General features: G+C 46.4%; 1 protein-coding gene across 4 annotated transcripts in view; it reads right to left on the bottom strand.

Moving 5' to 3' along the window:
- The window catches only part of Agpat4 (1-acylglycerol-3-phosphate O-acyltransferase 4), a 95516-nt gene extending 82290 nt beyond the window's left edge, over positions 1-13226 (bottom strand). The window contains exon 1 of one of the 4 annotated variants that reach the window (XM_040283529.2): positions 12605-13226. The gene's annotated coding sequence lies outside the window, so the exon portion shown is untranslated. The remainder of the gene's footprint in view (positions 1-12604) is intronic. The other 3 variants (XM_078018793.1, XM_040283528.2, XM_005321429.5) reach the window with 3 other exon arrangements.
- Positions 13227-22500: the final 9274 nt, after the last annotated feature.

The following is a 22500-nucleotide window of genomic DNA, read 5'->3' as shown; positions in this document are numbered from 1 at the left end:
GCACACACATACAGATGTGCACACACAGATGCACACACACAGATGCACATACACAAAGATACACATACACAAAGATGCACACACACGAAGATGCACACACATAGATGCGCAGACATAAAGATGCACACACACAGATGCCCACAGATGCGTACACACAGACGCGCACACACAGACATGTGCACACACAGATGCTCACACATAGAGATGCACGCACACAGATGCCCACATACAGATGCCCACACACACAGATGAGCATACGCAGATGCACACACACAGGTGCACACACACAGAGATGCATGCACACACACACACACACACAGATGCACACACACAGATGCATACACATGCTAATAAAAGAGCTCCACCATCCTTCCTTCTTTTTCTCCGATATATCAAGTAAAACTTGGTTCGCCTGTCCCTGGCTTGCCTGTCTCTGGTGCACCTGTCCCTGGTTTGCCTGTCCATAGTTCTGCTTTTCTCCTCCAACATCTTTCTGTAAAAAGGGGGGAAAGGAACGCCTATTGGTTCCTCTTCCATTTATTACTACAAGTCCCATCCAAGCTTTGGAGGTTTGGGCCCAATTATTCTCCAGCCCCACTGGGGAGCATGAGACCCTCATAGTGATGCTCAGGACAGCTCGTTAAGATGTGAACTGGCAAATTTCACACACGTGTTGTGCTCAGATTTCAAAGACAACCCCAGTGTAAGCACCTGCATGAGAACGTGAGGGTAACGTATACACTGTGGCAACAGGATCAGCAATTGCTTGTCCAAGGTGACTGGGGAGAGGAGAGCACAGAGTAGGCTTTGCGATCATCCAGAGAAGGGGTTTCTTCTAGCAGGAACAAGGGAAGGTACGTAAAGGTGGTGACCATAGACCAGGGGCAAGAGAACCAAGCAGCCCTCCATCAAATATGCCATCAGAATGGGGAACAGGCAGGCATACTCTGGCGGGTGACTCCATCCCACCCAGCCTCACAACTCAGATTCCTCATTGGGAAATGGATGGTAGAAGAGAGAAGCCAGGAGGCCACAATAAGGTCCTTGCTCCCAGAGTTACTCAGAGACCACCCAGGTCAGTTTCATTCTCAAACCATCACAGATGTTCCTTCAGTGTGGGAGGCTGCAGCTAGTCTGAAAAGCCTCTGCAGTGTCTTCAAACTCCATGGGAATTGTGCGTGTCATATCAGGGCCTATGCAACTCTGTTTCAATTTTAATAAATCTCTTCCTTGGAAGTTGGGCATCCTGGTGCACACCTGTGATCCTAGCAACTTGGGAAGGTGAGGCAGGAGGATCTCTAGTTCAAGGACAGCCCGGACAACTTAATGAGACTGTCTCAAAATAAAATTAAAAGGGGCTGTGACTGTAGCTCAGTAGCATAATGCCCCTAGCTTCCAGCCCCAGCATTCCCTCAGGTCTTGCAAAACTGACGCTTGAGAGTGAGATGACTGAGGTGATCGCAGTTCTGCACACTCCCGGGCGACCTCCCTACGCAGTGCCTCCGTTGCCAAGTGCACATTCACCTGGACGCCTCACTGAGCAGGCCAGGAAACAAGGGCCACACTCAAGGGGACCTTGGAGAAGTCAAATCCTAGTGCCAGGGACAAGGCACACCAAGACGCAGCTTCTGGTCTGAGTGAGCTCAAGGTCTCTCCGACAGAAAGTCAAAGGCCATGCTTGAGGCCCAGTCCAGGCTGTTCCTAGTCCTGTTCCCTCTGTCACTCCTCATAGTCCCTAAAAGGCCCCTGTCTACACTGCCCATGGAGAGGGTTCCGTGGAGCAGGCAGGCAACCCCCCAGGGGTCACTGATGAACCATTCCCACCATACTGACGGCATGTTGACTGACAGGTGGCGCTGAGTACCAGGCCAGCTCAGCACCCTCAGGACACAGCTAGACCCAGACCTTACAAAGCGGGCACTTCTCCAACAAGGCTTCACTTGATTCTTGTCGCTTTGAAACTCGCGTTTTTCTCTTTTTAACAACCTTCTCCCTGATCTTCTCCTTCCGGATCTCTCCTCCCTAACCTCATTTTCTCTGAATCACCTCTTAAAAGCCCCCTGTTCCTGCGGGTGGACAGAATCACAGCCTTTGGGACAGGAGTCCCCGGTGCTTCTCTTTTGCTAGCAAAACAATAAACTGTCTTTTTCCTTTTTCTCAAGACGTGTCCTCGCCATTGGATTGGCATCAGGGTCAAGGACCGAGCTGTCAGCAACATTTCCTCTGGGGAGCAAGCCTGACTGGAGCTGCTGCTGATGTGACTGTGGAGAGACAAGCAATCCTTCAGCCATCTGAGAAGACGGCGGGAGTCAGAGGAAGCCCTAACGCAGCGAGACCCGGAACCAACATAAAAAATAATGATAATAAAAAACTGGGCAAACTCTCTACGGTCCCTTCTCCCAGTCACCTGTAAAAGTTCACTCCTTTTAGTCCTCTAGAAATGGGGGCCAAATTGGTGTTTCAGTGATCCCGTGAAACTTTCATCAGACCATTCGGTCTTGGTAACTTCTTAGGTTTTCCTGTGATTTGAGGGATTGAGATGGAAAAAAGTCTCTGCACATTTTGAAGCTAAAGGAAACTTCTTCAGCCTGAAAGAAGATCCAGGGAGACTGGGGAAAGGCAAGAAGGTGCCCAGGAAGAATGTGCAATGGTTCCACCACAGAGCAAAGTCATGGCGACTTTAGTTAACCTTTGTGGTCCTCAGTTTCAAATCAAATTAGAGAAAATGCGGTGTGGATGGAGAAAGGATGAATGAGACACTTTCTGCAAAGTTCATACCTCAGCAGGCTGAATAAAAGGGCTGCTTTTTGAGGTGCATACATGGCAACGTTAAAAACTCAATGCAGTGAGCCAACTTGGAAAGAGTAACAGAAAAGTTGTTGTAGTTTCCTGTACTTACTAGAGTGTGGAAGAGGCCCTCGATACATTACCCAGTTCTGCTGACCTCTCAGACCTACTCCCTCCCTCCATCCCCCTTCCCCAGGTCTGCACAGGGACCCTCTAGCTGCCTCCTGTACAAGGTGAGAACCTAACTGGGCCCTTTACTTCCCGCTGGGACAGCCCACATCATTCCTGGGGTCGCAGTGAAACTCTAGCCTCGCCCATCCTCCAAGTCCCTTCCTTACCAGGCCAGATCCCTCCTTCTCTGGGCCAGATCCCTCCATCTCTGGGCCAGATCCCTCCATCTCTGGGCCAGATCCCTCCATCTCCATCTCTTTCTGATTCCCATTCCAGCCTCCCGGAATCCAAGTGCTGTCTCCCTCACCCCCAATCTTGTACTGCCCAGGTGACCTACAGAAATGCTGCCCAGCACTAATCTCGCTTATCTCCCAGGACAAGGGTGCCTGAGGCCAGAAATTCCTCTAAGATGGCAAGAGTGACCTCAGGCAACCTCAACCTTCAATAGAACCCAAACTGCAGGCCCAAGGACCACCCCTCCCCCCAGGGCCACAACTGCCAGGAGGAGAACCAGAAAGAAAGGAGCAAACAGGAGTGGTGCTCAGCCTCCTGGGAAATCTCCACCCCTTCCCAGAAAAGACAGAAATACCCTCCCCTTCCCACCCCCCCACCCCTTCTGTAGCCCCCAACCCCCTGGAGGGTAAGTGATCTGCAAGTCTCCCTCCCATTTCTCCTATTCTGACCAAGGATGAAAGTCTCCTGAGCTGCTCACTGGGAGCTGGGTCCTGTTAGTGGTTCCACAATCCTGAGGGAAAAGAACTGGTGAAGGGGCAAAAACATTGGTGACATAAGACATTAGGATGAGTGTCCCCCACTCCCAGATGTAACTTAGGGTTCACTCTAGGAAATATTTCTGGAATCCCTGACTTGACGTCTGTGGGTGTGGGGGTGGGGGTGGGTGGTCAGGTAGTCCCCTTTCAGGTGCCCACAATGCTCTGTGTACACACCTGACCTCAGGGTGTTCAAATGACCTATTTAGGTTGCTACCCTGCCCTCCTCCAAGGCATGGCTGGTATCAGATTCATTCTTGCACCCCTAGTGCGAGGTAATTGATAGCCTGAACACAAGAATTTGGCCAAAAATGCTCCAATAGGGTTCTGGATGCTCTAATAGGGTTCTGTGTGAGAAGATAGAATAAAAGACTCATCTCACTCCTGTCAATCTTTAAGGTCCTGGAAGGAAGGGAGATGGGAAGAAAAAAGGACAAGACCCAGGAGTTATGGAACCCAAGTGTCCCCCGAGGAAGGACAACTAAGGCCCTAGCTGAAGGGGACACAGCAGCTGGCCCAGGAAGGCCATCAAGGTGGCCCCTCATAGGGGAAGCAACAGAGAAGGGAGGCTTCAAAGGATGGGGTTGGGTGGTGGGAAGCAAGTTCAGAGCTGGGGATGAGATAGGAACTTGGGGATGCAGAAAGGAAATTTTCTCAAAGGAAAAGTATCCGTAAGCCATTGGAACACAGGCAACACTGTGAACTAATGGAGAACAAAAGAAGCAACTGGTGAGCAATTCAGTCCTCATCCTTGGCCCATGTCTTCGCCTGCAAAAGTGACCCAGTGTGGGGCAATGGGCCAGCACTCAGGGAGACCAGGGTGAACTGTGTGACCCTATCCCGACTCCACCTCCAGCTCGGCCCTAGCTACTGTGGAGCTACCGTCCTCCATAAATATCAACACCCCAAAGCAAGGTTAGCTGCTTCGGGCTCTCAAGATGACCCGCCTTCTCCCTTGCCTGTGTCTCTGCTTTCCTAATCGAGTCTCTGCCTGTGCCTCTGACACATCCTTAATTTCTGCCACAACTTTCCTGGAGAACCCACAGGTCCTGAATGGAGGTACTCCTCCAGGAACTCCCCAACTTCTCCAGCAGGAATGAGACTCCCGGCAAGAAGTGGGAGGAGGACCTCAGTAGATTGGCTGGTAATCATCTGTGAATCAGGGTTAAGCGAATTCTCCCTGAGGGAGAAGGCTGCAGACCAACCCCGCCAGGCAGGGGGAAGGGTCCTGGGTGGAGCCCCGTCAGGCCACCCAGTCACACCTGGCTCCCGGTTCTCACTCGGAAACTCTGATCACAAGAGCATTCTCCATGCAGATTTACCAGAAGCCCCGGCAAATTTCAATACTGCACGGATCCACGTGTGCCTTTCGCTCAGTGTATTATTTTCCAAGTTCTCTTAAAGTATTTGTGAATTTAAATTAAGAAATTGCCATTTTGGTGGGGACACCCCTCCTCCCCCATCTTTGTCAGAAAACGAGTCCTCAGAAGGTTTACGGGGCCGGGGCTGGGGCTCAGTGGTACAGCACTTGCCTAGCACATGTGAGGCACTGGCTTAGACCCCCGCCATGACATAAAAATAAAAACAAATAAAATAAAGGTACTGTGTCCACCTACAACTAAAAAAAAATTTAAAAAAAAAAAAAGAAGAAGAAGAAATCGAGGAGCAGACCAACAAGACTTCTGAAAACAGGAGTTGCATGTGCAAATTCCCTCAGGCAGTGGTTCCCAGTGGTGGGCAATTCTGTCCCTTCAGGCAATAACTGGAAATTTCTGGAACATGTTGTTAGGACTAGGGCTAGGGGGACTATTATGGCATCTAATGGGTATAGGTCACAGATGCTGCTCAGCAGCCTAGCGCTCACGTAGGACAGCCCCTCAACCAAGAATTCTTTGGCCCCAAACCTCAACAGTAATGAGACTGAGAAGTCTTGCCCTGGGAGAGCCTGGCTGAGAGACCACACAGGCCACCTGACCACCCGACTTCTTGCGCCCACCTTTTCTCCAGGCTACAGTGCCATGTGTGTTCAGGGCCAGCTGCTCGTTTTGTGCTAAAAACAGTACAGTTAAGAACTCTGTGCCATCAATAAGAACCACTGCAGTAATTAAGATAAACCTGTCAAGAAATAATTATCATATACTATAGTCCTGCATCTAGAAAGAGTACCTGTTTTTTGAAGGCTGAATAGAGTAGACAGAAAATATCAGAGAAACAGACAGATGGTGGAAGGGTGGCCAGACAAGGTGTGCACATATTCCGGGACGGAAGTGGCTCATCTTGTCTCCTTTCGGCCCACCTTCCCCCACGGTAGAAAAGGGAGGACGGAGAGGGGATGGGCTAGGTGACTTATGAGTAGGATCCAGGGTAAAATTTCAGATGACCGCACTGACTGTATGCTTCTGGCTACAGCATCCCGGGAAGAAGATGTGCTTGGTGCTTTAAAATTTCATCAGCCTTGGTTAACCTCTGCCCACAGAGAATTGACTGCTCAGGAGGAGCCCATGGAGATGGGAGACAGCACATCTCAGTGCTGGATGATCAGTCCATTTCTCCCATTCTCATTTCCAACTCTGTCCAAGAGGAGCCCTGGCAGTATCTTTCAGATCTGCCTTTAAACTTAACAGTGATGAAATTCGACAAAAGGTTGAAAGAAAACCTTGGATTCCATCCAGCCACAGCCTCAGGAACCAGGAAGAGCAGCCCTGGGAGTACCCTTAAGTGCTGCCGCTCAGGGAGCTTCAACCTTGGCTGAGCACTGGGCTGAGCACAGCTTGGATTCTGATGTTTTAACCACAGGGTCCTCCCCTGCTCCCATCTCAGGTCTTTGACTAAAACACAAAAGACCACACTCCCTGGAAACGAGGGCAGCACATCTTATCAGCACTGCTTAGTTTTCCTCCGATTTCTATAATACTTCTCTCCCTTGCAGTATTTCTGCAGCTCTTACAAACTAGGATGGAAGCCTGCAAGGGGAAGGTCTATGTGGTCCGGCTTTGTTCATTATTTAAAGGAAAATCTCCTGCACGTCTGCTCTGTACTGGGTTGAGCACCAGGCACTGGGAATCCTGAAGAATTTGCCACAGCAACACAGGCATACTTGGGGGTTTCAAAGTCAGGCTCTGGAAAGCAAGAAACTGGGTTCAAATCTCAGCTCTGCCTACAATCCTAGGTGAGTCAGTCTTTTTTTTTTTTTTCTTTTTTTTCTTTTTTTACCCGGGATTGAACCCAATGGTACTTACCTATTGAGCTACTTTTTAAAGCTTTTTCAAAATATATATTTATTTAAAGACAGGGTCTCACTGAGTTGCTTTAGGACCTTGCTAAGTTGCTGAGGCTGATTTTGAGCTTGTGATCCTCCTGCCTCAGCCTACTGAGCCGCTGGGATTACAGACATGAGCCACCACGTCTGGAAGTCTTGCTAACCTTTACTTGCTTTCTCTGTAAGGGGAAAGTGATAAAGTTTTGACATGCTAGTGTGTGTATGAGGATACCATGAATTAATAAACATAAAGTCCGTGCTACAGACGACATGCAGGGAGCACTCAATGTGGAGGGCATTTTCACATATCCTATGGGCCGGACACCTCAGTGTCTGCAAATTGCCTGTCATCCCCCATACTGAGGAACCCTCTCCTGCAAGCATTTTAGTGTCAGCTTCAAACTACCATGAAATCCAAAATGCACTCTCCTCTTACAGACTCCACAGGGGAAGGACCCTGAGTAGCTCCTCGGTCTTACCCAAGAGAGCAGACACAAGAAGTGACAGGGATCAGCTTCATGCTGGAGGGACAAGCTGATCTCTCCTGAGACAGAAATCACAAAGAAAGTGCTGCATTCTTTCTCCCCAGACCAGCCAAACACAGGGGCAGGTCTTCCAGATGAACTCTGTCTTGCTGCCCATGTGATTTCCAGACTAAGGTAGAAATGAAGTGGGGCAAACTGTTCTACCAGGAGGAGCTTTGCCACGTGAACAAATAGGAAGGGAAGACCACAGCACAGCTGTCGAAATGGCTCCTCCACCTTGCCTGGGTGACCTGCTATTTCTACATGGCCGACTACAACTGTTAGGGAGCAAAAACCCCTTATTCCTATCGGAACAAGACATGGACTTGGAATGAGTTGTAGGGAGTAAGCTTCACAGAAAATGAGGATTCATGACGTCAGTGGGCATATAATTTTGATGAAAGCATGCTACATTTTATGTCTACCCGGGGGGAGCTTATAGTCCCTGGGATATGTAGGAGCAACTCAAAACAAGAGGAAAGCTCTGGCTGGGGATGTGGCTCAAGCGGTAGCGTGCTCGCCTGGCATGCGTGCGGCCCAGGTTCGATCCTTAGCACCACATACAAAAACTGAAAAATAAATAAATATTGAAATTTATTTCAAAACTGCCAAAAACTGAAAAATAAATATTGAAAAAAAAAAAAAAAACAAGAGGAAAGCTCGAGATGGTGTCGCTTAGCTTGTTCTTTTGGAAAGAGAATACCCAAGCCTTTCATACCAGGGCCGGAAATCCTGCTTCTTCCCATTTTGTTAATTAACAAATGTTTCCCAGCCTTACACTCAACCAACAAGGGGGAAAAAGTAAAATAGACAACAATCAATGACTAATCACACACTCTTCCCTATCTAGCATGATCTATGTATAAAATTGTTCAGTAAAACAATGTTCAGTGTCATTAGCTAACAAACGCCTCTGTGGAACGTAAGGGTCCCCTAGAGTTGCCACGTTGCCTCCCTGCTAGTTCCTAAGCTTCTTAGAGGAGAACTACTTTCCTGCTTATTGCTATGTCACCACATACAGTGCCTGTGCCGTCACACTCAACACTATTTGTTGAATGGATGGATAATGGATGAATGGTCTGCCATTATGGGTGAATGAATGAATGAATGAATGGTGACTGGAAGCTGTGACTTGGGGTCAAAGACAGAGCAAAACAGACTGGAGCAACAAAATGATGATGGACGTAAATTCGGCAGGCCATCTTGGTGGAGTACGTTCTGGAAAAGGCAGGCTAGAAAGATGGCTCCATGATGATGTTCGACAGACACTGCTCTGAGGACGTTTCTTCTAATCCTATCATTAGAAGGAAACAGGAGTCAGCCAGTCACAGGCCGTCCCTTCAACACCCACCGGAGGGGTGAAGGCTCTGGCCTTGAAAGTGCCTGCTCTGCTCACGTGACCCATAGAGATACACAATAGGCACTTGTGCAGAGGGGTCCTCTTCCCTTGGCTTGGCAGTGTTGCTGCCCCTCACAAGCACACACAGGAAGCCAGATTTCTGGGTTCTGATGCCCGCTTTCTAACTCATTCTGACATAGACAGAGGCTGCTGCATTAAAGCTGCCCAGGTTCTGTTAATGTTGCACAAGCGCTGACATGTTTCTCCAACAGGGTATCAAAACCCACTCAGAAACGTGAATGCCACCTGTTTCCATGCCACCACCCTCCTTCCAGAATATGGCAGGTAGGACGAATTGCACTGTCCACCAAACGGCCATCAGAGCACCCACGACTTGAAGCAACAGCAGTGGTAGGAATTATTAGGAGGATGTCTTATTAGGGTACATTTGAGGTTCCCTCTTCTCAATTTTTTTTCTTACATATTTGAATTTTGACTTAAGTCTAACCTTTTAAGTTTTGAGCTCCAGCTAAAACATTAATGGATTACGAAGGATTCTGCACACAAGGTAGTGCTAGCACACGTGGCATCAGGTATGATCCACCCGTAGGCAACTTGGGAGGCCGAGGCAGAAGGATCTCAAGTTCACAGGCAGACTAGACAACTTATTGAAACCCAGACTCAAAATACAAATTAAAAAGGGCTGAAGATGGGCTGGGGATGTGGCTCAAGCGGTAGCGTGCTCGCTTGGCATGCGTGCGGCCCGGGTTCGATCCTCAGCACCACATACAAACAAAGACGCTGTACCCGCCAATAACTAAATAATAAATATTAAAATTCTCTCTCTCTAAAAAAAAAGGGGGGGCTGGGGATGTAGCTCAGTGGTAGAGAGCCCTGGGCTCAAACCCCTGTACTAGGGGAGCAGGGCTGGGATAAGGACTCCATCTTGAAGTCAGTCTTTCTTTTAAGTCCTTCTTGAACTGATTTTTTTTTTTTTAATTCTGTTCCTGAATCTGTATCTGCTTCTATTCTTTCAGCCAGCACAGAGCATACCTGCTTGGTTTCTCCACTGAAGACTGACTTCTGCTTGGACCAGGAAGCTTGCTAGATCCATGATCGATTCTTTAACACCCATCTCTGCTTTCTGGGGCATCCTGGGCAAGAATTCCTCCACCTGGTGAACTTCAAGGACTAGCTGCATCCCACTTCCTCCTCTCCAGCTGGGTGCCCTCCTGCACTGTACCACCCTGTTAAGGTGGATTTTAATCTTGAGAGTAGACCTTCTAGCCTGAAAATGGACCTAGAAGATGCACATTTCCCCTGTGACTGTCCAAGATATACCTTCTACTTGTCTCACTAGCTTCACAACAGCAGAGTCAGATTCTTGCAGATGGTGAAAACCAAGGCAATGACTGCCTTGCTTCAGTTGTTAACTCGGCGTCACCTCCATTCAGCTCTCTCCAGAGAGCCCCGAATTCACACCCACTGCAGCATTACCTTCCCCAGCTCAAGACGGCTAATTATTTTAACCTCTCTCTGAATATCCACAAAGTGGTTTTCATTTTTTTGTTTGGGGCTATGCTTCTATAGGGTTCTTTCTATTCGTTGAATTCCATACCACTAGGCTTTTTGAAATGCCTGATCTGGAAACTCAAGAGAGCTCACAAAGCAGACTTTGACTTACACACTGTCAATTTGCTTTGGAAGGTCATGTGGGAACTCTACATCCTTTAGGTCCATTTTCAGGCTAGAAAAACAGTGACTTGGCATAAATTCCTTCCAGAACAAGCACTGAAAACCTACCATCCCACCGGTCTCTCTATGTGAACTGACATGTGCTTTTCAAAATGAGGGTCGCATTCTTTTGACAATACTTATCTGGGCTGTGTCCTTTAAATCTTCTCTTGTCTTTCCTTTCAGTTCTAGCTTTGTACCTGCTATTTAGCCCCAAGATTCTTGGATGACTTCTGAATCTGAAATGCTCGGGATCTCTCACTGTAGTCACTTTTATAAGACATAGATAATAGCATGTTTAGATGAGCCTTTCTGAAAACAGAGCCTCATTAAAACCGCCCCTTCTTCCTGCTCCCACCTGGCAGGGTTACTCAGGATTCTAAGCAATGTTTTAGGCTTCCGTTGGTGAAGGTGGGGATCCAACTAAGCAAACTTCACAGATCTCATTACAAATAATTTTAGGAATCCAGTATGGAGTTGGTACTGTAATTTTGGTAATTTAGGCTGCCCATCAAAAGCATAGGGTCCATTATTAAATATTTCCTCTCGTGGACTGAAAAAAAGCATCAGTTTAAGCAGCATTTGTTAATAGGTCCATTTGGATTATGTCTTTCTAAGAGATGTGTTATTTGATTCTAATTATATTTAATTTGCTAGAAAAGTAGATAATAATTTTCTTTTTTTTTTTTCTGAAAAATCAGTCTTTCTCCCCAAACAGAACATGAAGACAATTCTGTAGTTTTAACTTGGGACTTGTGATGTTTTGGCCCTATTCTCCTGGCACACCTACACATATACACACACACACACACACACACACACACACACACACACTCACAAACACACACACACACACACACACACACACAAACACTCACAAACTTCCTTCCCTCTCTTAAGAGAATCTTTTTTTTTTTCCCTCAGCTGAAGATGGCTAACTAATAAGCACAGATGGGTCAATCCTACAGTTTTGGAACAGAAAGTCCATCAACCTTCACTTTTAACAAGGGTGAGCAGGCTTGGTAACCCACCTAAGGGCAATGCACAAACAAAACATGGAGAATTCTGCTGGTTGTTACCATTCGTTCCTCCCAGGTCCAAACTGAACTTTGAATTAATGCTACCGTCAATTCACACAAGAGCAAAGACCCATCTTAAAGATACTGAGCTATGTAGGCAAGCCTGGGTAGCTGATAACTATTTATCAGTGCGAGTTGTCAGGCACTCTCTGAAAGTTTATTTCAAGGATCTCACCTCCTTCCTATAAACACTCCTTCTCCTTAGCTTGCAGTCAATATTACATCTTAAGAAATGTTTAGGTTCTCTAAAAAAAAAAAAAAATTTTTAAAAACCCAGACACTAAAGACTTGCATAAACATCAAAGTACTCCGTTTTTAATTCCTAGATATGATGGAGAAATACATAGGCCCCAAAATAAGTAAATAAAGAGGTGATTACAAATGCCTGTTTCCTTGACAACTCCCCTCCCCCAGCCCTCCTGTGATAGGGAAAAACCAAAATGAAAGTGAGGAGGGGTAGCCACCAAGCCATGCTGGATTCCAGCAAGCCCAAGCAACAACGGGCGCAGAAAGGAAATACAAATAAATCAATTTAGGTCGGGTCTGCATTTGGTGTAGTATTTTTGTGGTTGCCATAGAAACGCCAAAGACGGAAGAACATGTTGCACGACACAAAAGAGAGCAATAGGTATCAGGAACATTCTCCCCAGCTTCATCCTTAGCAGAGAAAACGCTTGCATCGGGGGCAGTGGGTGGAGGGGCCAAGAGCCGCGGCTGCAAGTGGAACCCCGCGGGCACGCTCCGCAGCCCCGCACAAAGCCGCGGTCCTGGGGGGGCCGCGCCGCAGGCCCCCTGCCCTCCCCACGGCCGCCCGGCTCCCGCGGCCAGCCTACCCTCCCGAGGTCCGAGGAGACCCAGGCAGGAGAGCACCGCGCGGGAGGGGATCCAGACGTCAGCCACACCCAGAGAAGGCGCCTGGAAAGGGCACCAAGAGCACCTACCTGCTCCCGGGCGGCCCTGGGCACCTGGACTGAGGAGCCAGAAACTGGAAGGCAGCCGGCTGGGGTTCAGAAATTGCCACTACTTTACCGGAGCTGTAAGTCAGCCAACACGGGAAAGAAAAGCCAGACTCCACCCAGGGGTGGACCCTTCGGGAAGAAAAAAAGCCATCCTCAGCTGACGTCTCTCCCCACCCATGTCACTTCCTTTTAAAGCGAGGATTTAGCGGCCCGGGAGGGAAGGTCGCCCTGGTGTAACATGAGTCACCCCTTGCCCCCTCCAGTTAGTGCGGGGAAGCGCCTGGTCGCCTGCAGTTGGAGTCACGTTGGAGGTCTGGCTGCGCAGGGCCGGCATCGCCAACAAAGCGGGCCCAGGGCCTCCTCGCCGCCCCTCCCAAGTCCTGTTGCATCCCCGCGCCGCCGAGAGGGCTCCTCCACCCAGCCTCCCGCCCGCGGCGGCGACTGGAAACCGACCGCAGGAGGCTCCGATTGAATTCGGCACCCAGAGGGTCCACTGGTCCGCGGAAGCCCCTCTCCGCCCCTCGGCTGCTGGAGCGAGTCCCGCGGGAGGAGCCCGAAAGCCCCTTCTGCAAAAGCCCGCCCGACGCCTGGGAGATGAGACGGCGGAACCCGGAGGCGGGTTCTGCAGAACCCGGGGTCTGCCTCTGCTCGCCCGGGCTGGCCAGCACCGCGTGCGCGCTCACGCACGGGCCCCACCGCGGGGTCTTGGAGCCCAGAGTCCCCGCAACTTCAAGAGGGCAGGCTGTGGCAACGGCCAAAATGCCAGGGCTCCGACGATCCTGGAGGATTATTTCAATCTCGAAATAGTGGAGGTGGATGCCCTTCAAATGTTCGCTGTTAGAGCCGTTGTCTCAAATAGTTGAGTCTTTACAGGGGATGCAAAGTAGATGGTGCTTCCCGAGAGCTAGGGCACACTGCATGCCAATGAGCCACAAAAGTGCCCAACGGTGTGTCAAGCCAGCAGAGAGTGAAGAGAGCTCTTTGGGTTGTGAAGGGGCGCGGGGTGGGGGGTGGGGGGCATTCATAACTCAGGACCCAGAATTTGGAAGTGAAAAACCAGCCTCTACCTCAGGCAAAGCCTGTCCAAGGAAGGGACATCACCTTTGTCCTTGGAAAGACCCACAGAGCACTCCTAGGCACATTCCCACCCTGCTAAGGTGTTTATCTACAAATAACAGGAGAGATATGCAGCGCCAGGTGTCCCTGACTCAGTCAGGCTAGGTGGGGACCCATAGCAACCCCCTAGCAGCCACCAATCAGCATGAGACAGGGAAATACCTGGGATGCCAGATGACCCTCCCAGTAGTTTATGGTGGTTGATAACGTATTGGGAAACCATGTAGTGCAACAGGTACACCCCTTTTGGCTTAAACCAATCAGTTCAAAGGAATCCCCCTCTTATAGTAACCAATCACCCCTACCCAACTTGTTCCCGCCAGTGACTGTGCTAATCATGTTTTAGAGTTGTTATTTGATTTTCCCGCGGTGTGTGATGATTTGCTAAGAGATGCTATGATGTATGTGGGGGTCCCTGCCTTCTCCAAAGAATGTATAAAACTGCTGCAAACCCTGGGCTTGGGCCTCTCAGCGTCACCAGTTGCTGTGTGTGTGCGCGGAGCACCGAGCTAGCTTGCAATAAACACCTCTTTGCTGCTTACATCAATCTTGGTCTCTGGTGGTCTTTTAGGGGTCCCGAATTCGAGCATAACAGAAGCTCCTCTAGGGCCAGAGGCATTTGGATCACCTGGGATGGGAGAACAAAGAGCACCAAAGCACAAGGATGGGCATCAAGGACCTTGGAGGCATAAAAGATCAGAACTGAAAACCTGCTAGTGGCAATGGTTTATGTTAGTGTCGCTGTGGAGATACGTTTGGTCATCCAGTAAATGCTTGTCAAGGATAGTGATAAGCTTCTTGCAGCAAAGCAATTTTTAAAAAGTTCTCTCATAACTTTTCAAGTTAACACTTCATGAACTCATTGCAGGAGGAAAACGTGAAAGGGTTTTCTCCAAGTACTTTTCAAATAGAGCTAGTTGAGTTTTGAATGGGAATTTATTTTAAAACCTACAAGTGTGTAAATTTGTGCTGTATTTATAACAAGCACAGTCAAGATTTCAATAGAAACAATAAGAAATTTAAAATTTTGACACCTGCAATTCTTATTCCCTCCTCAATACTTTAATGTCTTATTCCATTATTAACATTAAAATTAGTATGCTTATTTTTGCTAACACTGCCTAGTTAGACAATGTTCCTCACAGTCCCAATTATCTCAGAAATAAGGCTGAGAAACAGGGGCAAAAAATTACTACTTCTAAAAATTTAAAGTGGAATTATAACATGAATGAATTAAATCCTCTGCACTTTATTCAGAGTCCCATTTACAATCAACCTTTATTTTACACGCCCTTATTCAGCTATTTTATCTTAACAGAGAATTGTGATTGTTTCTGAGTCACAATGTAACAATCCAGTTCAACGAATACTTATTGAGTAGCCAATCCACGGAAGCATGAATAAGACAAGGACCTTGCCCCCAAAGGATTCAAAGTCTTTGAAGGGAAAGAGAGGGGTAAACAATTAAGATGCAAATAGAGGCCATGATTAACATCTGTACAAGGTTCAGAGGTGGTCCACGGAATGGGCAAAGGGGAGAGGGAGGGTGGTGTCTAGGTTTCTTAGTTCACACAAAGTCTAAAATGGGTGGGGTGAGCCACATATACATCCATAAGACAGGAAGAAATAAACATTGTAAGAAGTAAATCAGCTTGAGCATCCCTAGTCCAAAATTCTGAAATCTGAAATGCTCCAAAATTCAAAAATTTTTGAGCTCCTGCATACCAGTAGAGAACTGCATACCCACCTCATGTGATAAGTCACAGTAAAAATGCAGGCAGACTAAGAATAGTGAATAAAAATCTCTGCAGGCTGTGTACAAGGAGTATAGGAAACAAAAAGAAATGACATGTTTAGCCTTAGGTCTCATCCCCAAGATATCTCAGTAAGTATAAGCAAATAATGCAAAATCAGGGGGAAAAAAATCACTTCTGATCCCAGGCACTTCACATAAGGGTTACTCAATCAGTCCACTGGAGAGAGAGGAAACAAATTTAGACAGACCCAAGGAACAAACTCAAAGCTCAGAAAAGGATGTGTAAATAATTAACCCACAAAAAAAAAAAGATGCAACCTCACATAAAAATACATTTCTTCAGCTGTCCACTTGTCAAACACTAAACTAAAGAAACTACAGTGTGCAGCAAGACCAGGATGCTATGCGACAGGCCCTCTCCTCTTGCTGAGGTGGGAAATTGATACCATCTCTGGAATTCATTCATAAACAAGCTATTTCACAAGCCTTTCACATGTTCTTAATTCAATAATTAAACTCACTAGAATGTATAGTAAGGAAATCAGCAGAGATAAATCCAAAGATTTAGGCACATACATGCACATTTGTCAAAGACTGGAGCCATGCTGACTGACGGTGCAGGTTGGTTCTTCAAATGATGGGCTAGTCATGTGGTGGACCATTCTACAAAAACTAAAGTCCTGTTTTGAAAGATGGGACACTTTCATGATACATTAAGAGGAAAGACAACTAAGCTATAAAAAATGTAATCACCTTATTACAACTATATGAATATGTATTATATTGTGTGTAGGGGTTGAGTAAGTGACCACCAAATTCATGTCCATCCAGAACCTCAGAATATGACCTCATTAGAAAATAGGGTCTTGCAGATGTGATTAGTAAAGATGAAGTCCTACTGGAGTAGGGCCTGAGAGCCAATGACTTGTGTGCTTTCTAGGAGGAGGAGAGACACAGGGAGATACACACACAGAATGAGACCTTATGATGGTGAAGCAGACTGGCATGATGTGTCTTGGGCAGGGAACAGGACCGTTGGTAAACATCAAAAGCTGGGGGAGATGCACAGGACAGAGTCTCCTTTGGAGCCTGCTGAGGGAAGCAACTGTGCTGACCCTGTCATTTGGGACTCCTGACCCTCTGACTAGTGAGAGAATAAACTTCTATAGTTTTAAAGCACGTGTTTTGTGATCATTTGTTATGGTAACCCTGGGAAATGAACAGTGTGAGTGAAAAGGTCATTGAGCGCTTCACAATAATTGTTTCTGGAGAGTGAGATGGAGGGTGATTTTTTATTTGCTTTCTTCTGTTTTATTGCATTGTATAAAACTTTCTACAGTGCATATGTATTACTTTAAAAAAAACATGATTAAAAAAACAAATGATCCTTTTCTCTTTCTTTTTTTAAGAAAATATAGTGTTATGACCAATACACAATGGTGCTTGAAAAATTGTTGAGTTTTAACCACGTCACTTTGATGTATAGTGTGCCAAGCGTCAGTGTGAAGTGATGACAGCATCATATGTAATCTCCATCAAGACGACTCAGCTCTCTCATTATAGCACCAAAGTAATTACAGACAATACGCAATCAAGTGACTGTGGCTGTGTTCCAATAAAACTTCCTTTGTGGATATGATACTAAAAAAAAAAAAATGAATCAAGGTTTCGCTCTAGGGCGATTTAGCAAAGAAGAATCCATGATGATTATGACATGCTAAATCCCAAAGATGAAAGTGTGCTCACCATCCTCTACAGAGGTAGCATCTGTTTTACATCAGGATTGTCATTCTGAACTAAGTTTGGGGGCTTAAGTGATAAGTATCTGATCTAAATGTTAACTTGCATACTGTATACTTAACTGCTGTACTAGATAGTTGAGGGATTGATTGTATTATTTCAAACTGCCCTTTCTCTTAGTGTATCATTAGCTATATACGGACAATATTTAGGCTTTATTTCCATTTGTCTTGTGTTGTAAACAACAATATAGATTTCCATATAGATGTATATACTCAGTTTCAAAAGTTCCTCAAGTTATAAAATATGAAGATATCATATCTATAATTACAATTAATTTCACTGTACACTAAATTAGGAATTGTGACTGCTTAGAGCAAGTAAAGAAATGTGTAAATAACAACATTGGTTTGATATTTGGAATGCATCTTTTTTTTGGCTCTATTGTGCTTTTTTTTTAAAGAGAGAGAGAGAGAGAGAGAGAGAGAGAGAGAGAGAGAGAGAGAGAATTTATTTATTTATTTATTTTTTGGCGGGCACAACATCTTTGTTTGTATGTAGTGCTGAGGATCGAACCCGGGTCGCACGTGTGCCAGGCGAGCGTGCTACCGCTTGAGCCATATCCCCAACCCCTGGAATACATCATCTTAAATTAACAGTTATATATTTCAAGATCAACCCCATTTGGGTTTTTCTAATATGTCATACCTATTTTATTTTAAAATTTTTTTTGCTTTACATTTTTTAAAAATTTTCATACCTATTTTAAATGACCAACAAGCTCTCAGTGTATTTGTGGACCTCCTGTTGATCAGCTCTCAATGGTGGGGATCAAATTAAATCTAGAGCCTCATGTATGCTAGGTGATTGCTCTACCTACCACTGAGCTAAGTCCTCAACACCTCTCCATACATCTTAACACTGAATGTTGTCTTAAAAACTATCCCTGGTGTTCACTTAGCTCTTTTCTCTTTTAGACATCTTCAGCTCAATTCAGCCTGACTGGGGATGACCCTGAAAAGTGATCGATTCCCCTTTCCTGAATCCCAGCAATGAGCATCTTGAAATCATATAACCCAGGAGCAACTCCTGTCACCATAGAAGGAACCAAATTCAAATTAGCATCCAACAGATTGACAGCAAGTTGGAAAAGACCCTAGTTCCACACTCTGATTTTAAAAAGATGAATACTAAACATCGTGCTGGTCTTCATAATTAAATGATAAAAGAGTACATTAGTTAGATTGCTCTTCAGATGATTTTTCACTGTCTTTGCACCTTACTTTTTTTTTGAGAGAGAGAGAATGAATCGGTTTTTTTTTTCTTTCTTTTTTTTTTTTTTTTTGTAGATGGACAAACACAATGCCTTTATTTTTATGTGGTGCTGAGAATCGAACCCGGGTCCCAACCGTCCTAGGCGAGCGCTCTGCCACTGAGCCACAATTCCAGCCCCATTTGTACTTTACATACTGTGATTTAAAAAAAAAAAATTATAAGCATGTGTTACTTTTATAATGCAGTTTTCATAATTAGAAAAGTAAATCTGCTTTCAAATTCTAAAATCAACATGGATTGTTATCAGCTGTTGACATGTTGCTCTTTATCTGGCTGTCATTGAAGCTTGTGTCATGGTGGCTTTTAGGGGAGAGCTTCCTCAGAGTAGGATTGTGGCCCAGGGCATGTGCATCTCCGGGGGCTTGTTAGAAATGTGGAATCTCAAGCCCCAGCCCAGACCTGCTGAGAAAGAAACTGCATTTGAACAGCCCATCCGGGAGATTCACTTGCACCATGAAATTTGAAGAGCACGGCCGTTTTTCCTTTAGTATTGAGGGTGTTGGTCCAGGATCCCTGTGTACACCAAGATCCTTTGATGCTCCGTTTCCTTAGGTAAGATGGCACAGTATTTTCATATCATCTATGCACATTCTCTTGAACATTTTTTTTCATTGTTTATTAGAGCTTCATTGTTATAAATAATAGTTGGGTTCACCCTGACAAACTCATACCTGCACGGAAACCAATGTCAGTTCGTGATCCTCCTTCTACCTTCTTCTCCTTCCTCTACTCTACTAGACTTCCTTTCGCTCATCTATTAATTTGTATTTGATGATTCTTTATGTAATCCTATCCTTCCCTCCCCTTTCCTTTATTTTACTCTAGCTTCTGCATCTGAGAGTTTCTGAGTTTGGCTAATTTCACTCAGCATGAGAGAGTCTCCATTTCCCTCCATTTGCCAGCAAATGCCACTCATGCTTCTAAATCATCTCTAGGTTACTTAGAAGACCAATCACAATGTAAATGCTCTGCAAACAGATGCTGTACTGTATTGTTTAAGGAATGATGACAAGAAAGAAGTTTTTAGATGCTCAGTACAGACACATAAACAACAGCCACCCTATTTTCAATCTGCAGTTGGTGTGTCCATGGTGCAGGACAGATGCGTGGGCCACCTGTTCTTGTCTTCCAGACCTTCATTTTAGAGAGAATGACAGACAGGGACAGGGAGGCTGGCTCTGCTTGTCCAAGGACACTAACACCAAGTGAGCTGAGAAGCAGCCCTCATGCTTCATGCCTCAGAATTCTTTCCAGTATATCTCTTAGGATTTCAGATTAAAAGGCAAGTCTGGAAAAAAGAAATCTATTGGCAAGAAAGGAAATTTAAAAAAGAGAATTCCTACTTAAATTCATGAGCATCCTCCAAAGTGTCCTTCTTAGAAGCCCGTCTATTCTTTTCCATGTACTTCGAATTTATAGTCAGCCCCCCCACTACACCCCCCAAAAAACTTAATATTGGAATTTGGCAGCCATCAGACCTGAATTCCCACAATCCACGATTACGTCAGCTTCGTCACTTGTGACAGAGTCCTAGCTGTTGTGTGGTCGTTTTGGGGGGACATCTGGAGGAGTCCGGCTCTTTCCTGGAGTTCCCGGAGCCCCACCTTCCTCATTCCCAAAGTCATGGTTGGAGTGACGTCTAGATGTAACAGTGTGTGAAGCACCTGACACAGTGTGGAACTTCAAATGAAACCTTTCCGCTTTCTCCTCCCTCTCCCTGGTGGGCATCGCTCTCTCAAACTGCAGAGACATCCATCCAACGACCGCGGAAGGTCTTTCATTGACATATCCAAAGGCATTGAGGATTGAGCAAGTCCACCAGTAGGTCTCCAGGCCCCAACTGGCCAGTGCTCTGGAGTCCTGTCTCCCAGGTAGTGGGTCTCCTCCTCCGGTGGAGCTGGCGACTTTGAAGTTACCAAGTCCCTTCTGTGACCCTTGCTCCCCTTTCCCCAACCGTCCTGTCAATCCTCTTCTCGTGGACATTAGGAACAGCCTCCAGTTCTCCTTAGTTCACTGGGACAATCCTTCCCTTCTCCTTTCCACTGTGGGTAAAACTCCGACTCCTTAGAGTGACACGCAGGACCCCTGTGGGCGGGCCGCCTCTCTCTGATCTCATCTGTCCGCCCTCCTCAGCAGCTCAGCTCCAGCACCTTGGCGCCTGGCTCGCCATCCACCCCCTCCAGGAAGCCCCAGCCCAGCTGCTTGCAGAGCAGAGAGCCCTGTGCTCACCTCGGTGAGGGCACTTACTGCAGTGCAATTGGCTGACTGTTCCCTCCTGGCCTGTGAGGGCAGGAGCTGTGTTTTCAAAGATTCCAGGACAGGACTAGCTGAAGGAGTGAACGTGGTCCGTCCCTAGCATCTTCTTTTGCAGTGGGCAGGTGGGATGTCTGGTTCTACTCCTGTAACTGGACAAGTCTCATTCCAGGCCTTCTGCTTGTCCTTGGTTTTCTCTTTTCTTTTTGGAACCAGGGATTGAACCCACAAGTTCTTAACCACTGAGCCACGTCCCCAGCCCCTTTTATGTTTGATTTTGAGTCAGGGTCTTACTAAGTTGCTTAGGACCTTGCTAAATGGCTCAGGCTGGCTTGGAACTTGCAATCCTCCTGCCTCAGCCTCCAGAGTTGCTGGGATTACAGGATTGTGCCACTGAGCCCGGCCTGATTTTCATATATCATAAATACATTTTAAAAAATGACTTAACACTCCCTAAAATTGTCTCCTTCGTTGACCTATATGGTGTTCTTTTCCAGTCTTTGCTCCCTGTGTTCGTGGGTTATTTAGCTATAATCCTAGTGGAGGTAGAGCATTTTCATTCTATCTTTACCTGGGACATCCCAAACAGATGTCCTTGTCAGAATTTCCATAATGACCTTCTCAGTGTTTTCCAGACAGCCCACACGCTCAGCGAAAAGTGCCTTTCCTCCTTGTTGTCCCATGCGACAGTGTGAGCTGCTGCCTTCAGCTACTTTTTTGCTCTGCTGACTGAGCCCTGACCACTGTGGACCAGAGTATTTCTTCTTCTACTTTATAAATGAGGAATCTGGAGCTTAGCTGTGCTGCGTCACTTCCTCAGAGTTACACAGCCAGGGCCCACCAGAGGCAGGAGGTCAAGTCAGGTGCATGGAACCCAGAAAACCACTTCTTTCTTTTCTTTTGCAGCGCTGGGGGTGGAACCCGAGCCGACACCTGTGAGCAGGCCTCCACCGCCGAGCCCACCGCACAGAGGAGCACCCTCTTCCCCTTCTTCACTGTGACAACAGCGGTGTCTTCCTCTGGGAGGGTTTTGCGACCCTCTACCTGCTTTATGGGATGTGCTGACACCTTTTCATATCCTTTGTGAATACCTTAACAATGTCTTACAAGTTTCACAATTTTGAAAGCTACCAGCTTTAACTTTTGTACACTACATGAGGTTCAAAATGTTTCAAAGTGGTTTTTCTTATTCTCATCATTTTTATTTACTCTTGTGTGAAACTTATTTTTTAATTTATTTATAGTACCAGGGATCAAATCCACTGGTGCTCTACCTCTTAGCCACATGCCAGCCCTTTTTATTTTATTTTGAGCCAGGTTCTCCAAAGCTGGCCTTGAACTTGGGATCCTCCTGCCTCAGCCTCCCCAGCGGCTGTGATCACAGGTGTGCACGACTTTGCATGATGTGAAACATATTCTTATTCACTGACTTTATACCTGCAGCCTTGAGACCTCTCAATCACATGTAAATTTTATTTTGTCAATCTATTCCTTCGCACTCAACTGCTTCAGTATTCAATATTAGTCTCCTCTTCCTCCTCCTCCTCCTCCTCCTCCTCCTCCTCCTCCTCCTCCTCCTCCTCCTCCTCCTCCTCCTCTTCACAGTACTGGGAATGGAACTCAGGCATGCTGGGCAAGTTCTCTACCACTGATCTACATCTCCAGGCCATTTTCTATT

Source organism: Ictidomys tridecemlineatus, chromosome 8 (genome assembly GCF_052094955.1).
Source record: "Ictidomys tridecemlineatus isolate mIctTri1 chromosome 8, mIctTri1.hap1, whole genome shotgun sequence".
Taxonomy (NCBI): domain Eukaryota; kingdom Metazoa; phylum Chordata; class Mammalia; order Rodentia; family Sciuridae; genus Ictidomys; species Ictidomys tridecemlineatus.
Note: the sequence above shows the minus strand (reverse complement) of the source record. Positions and strands in the feature narration are given on the sequence as shown.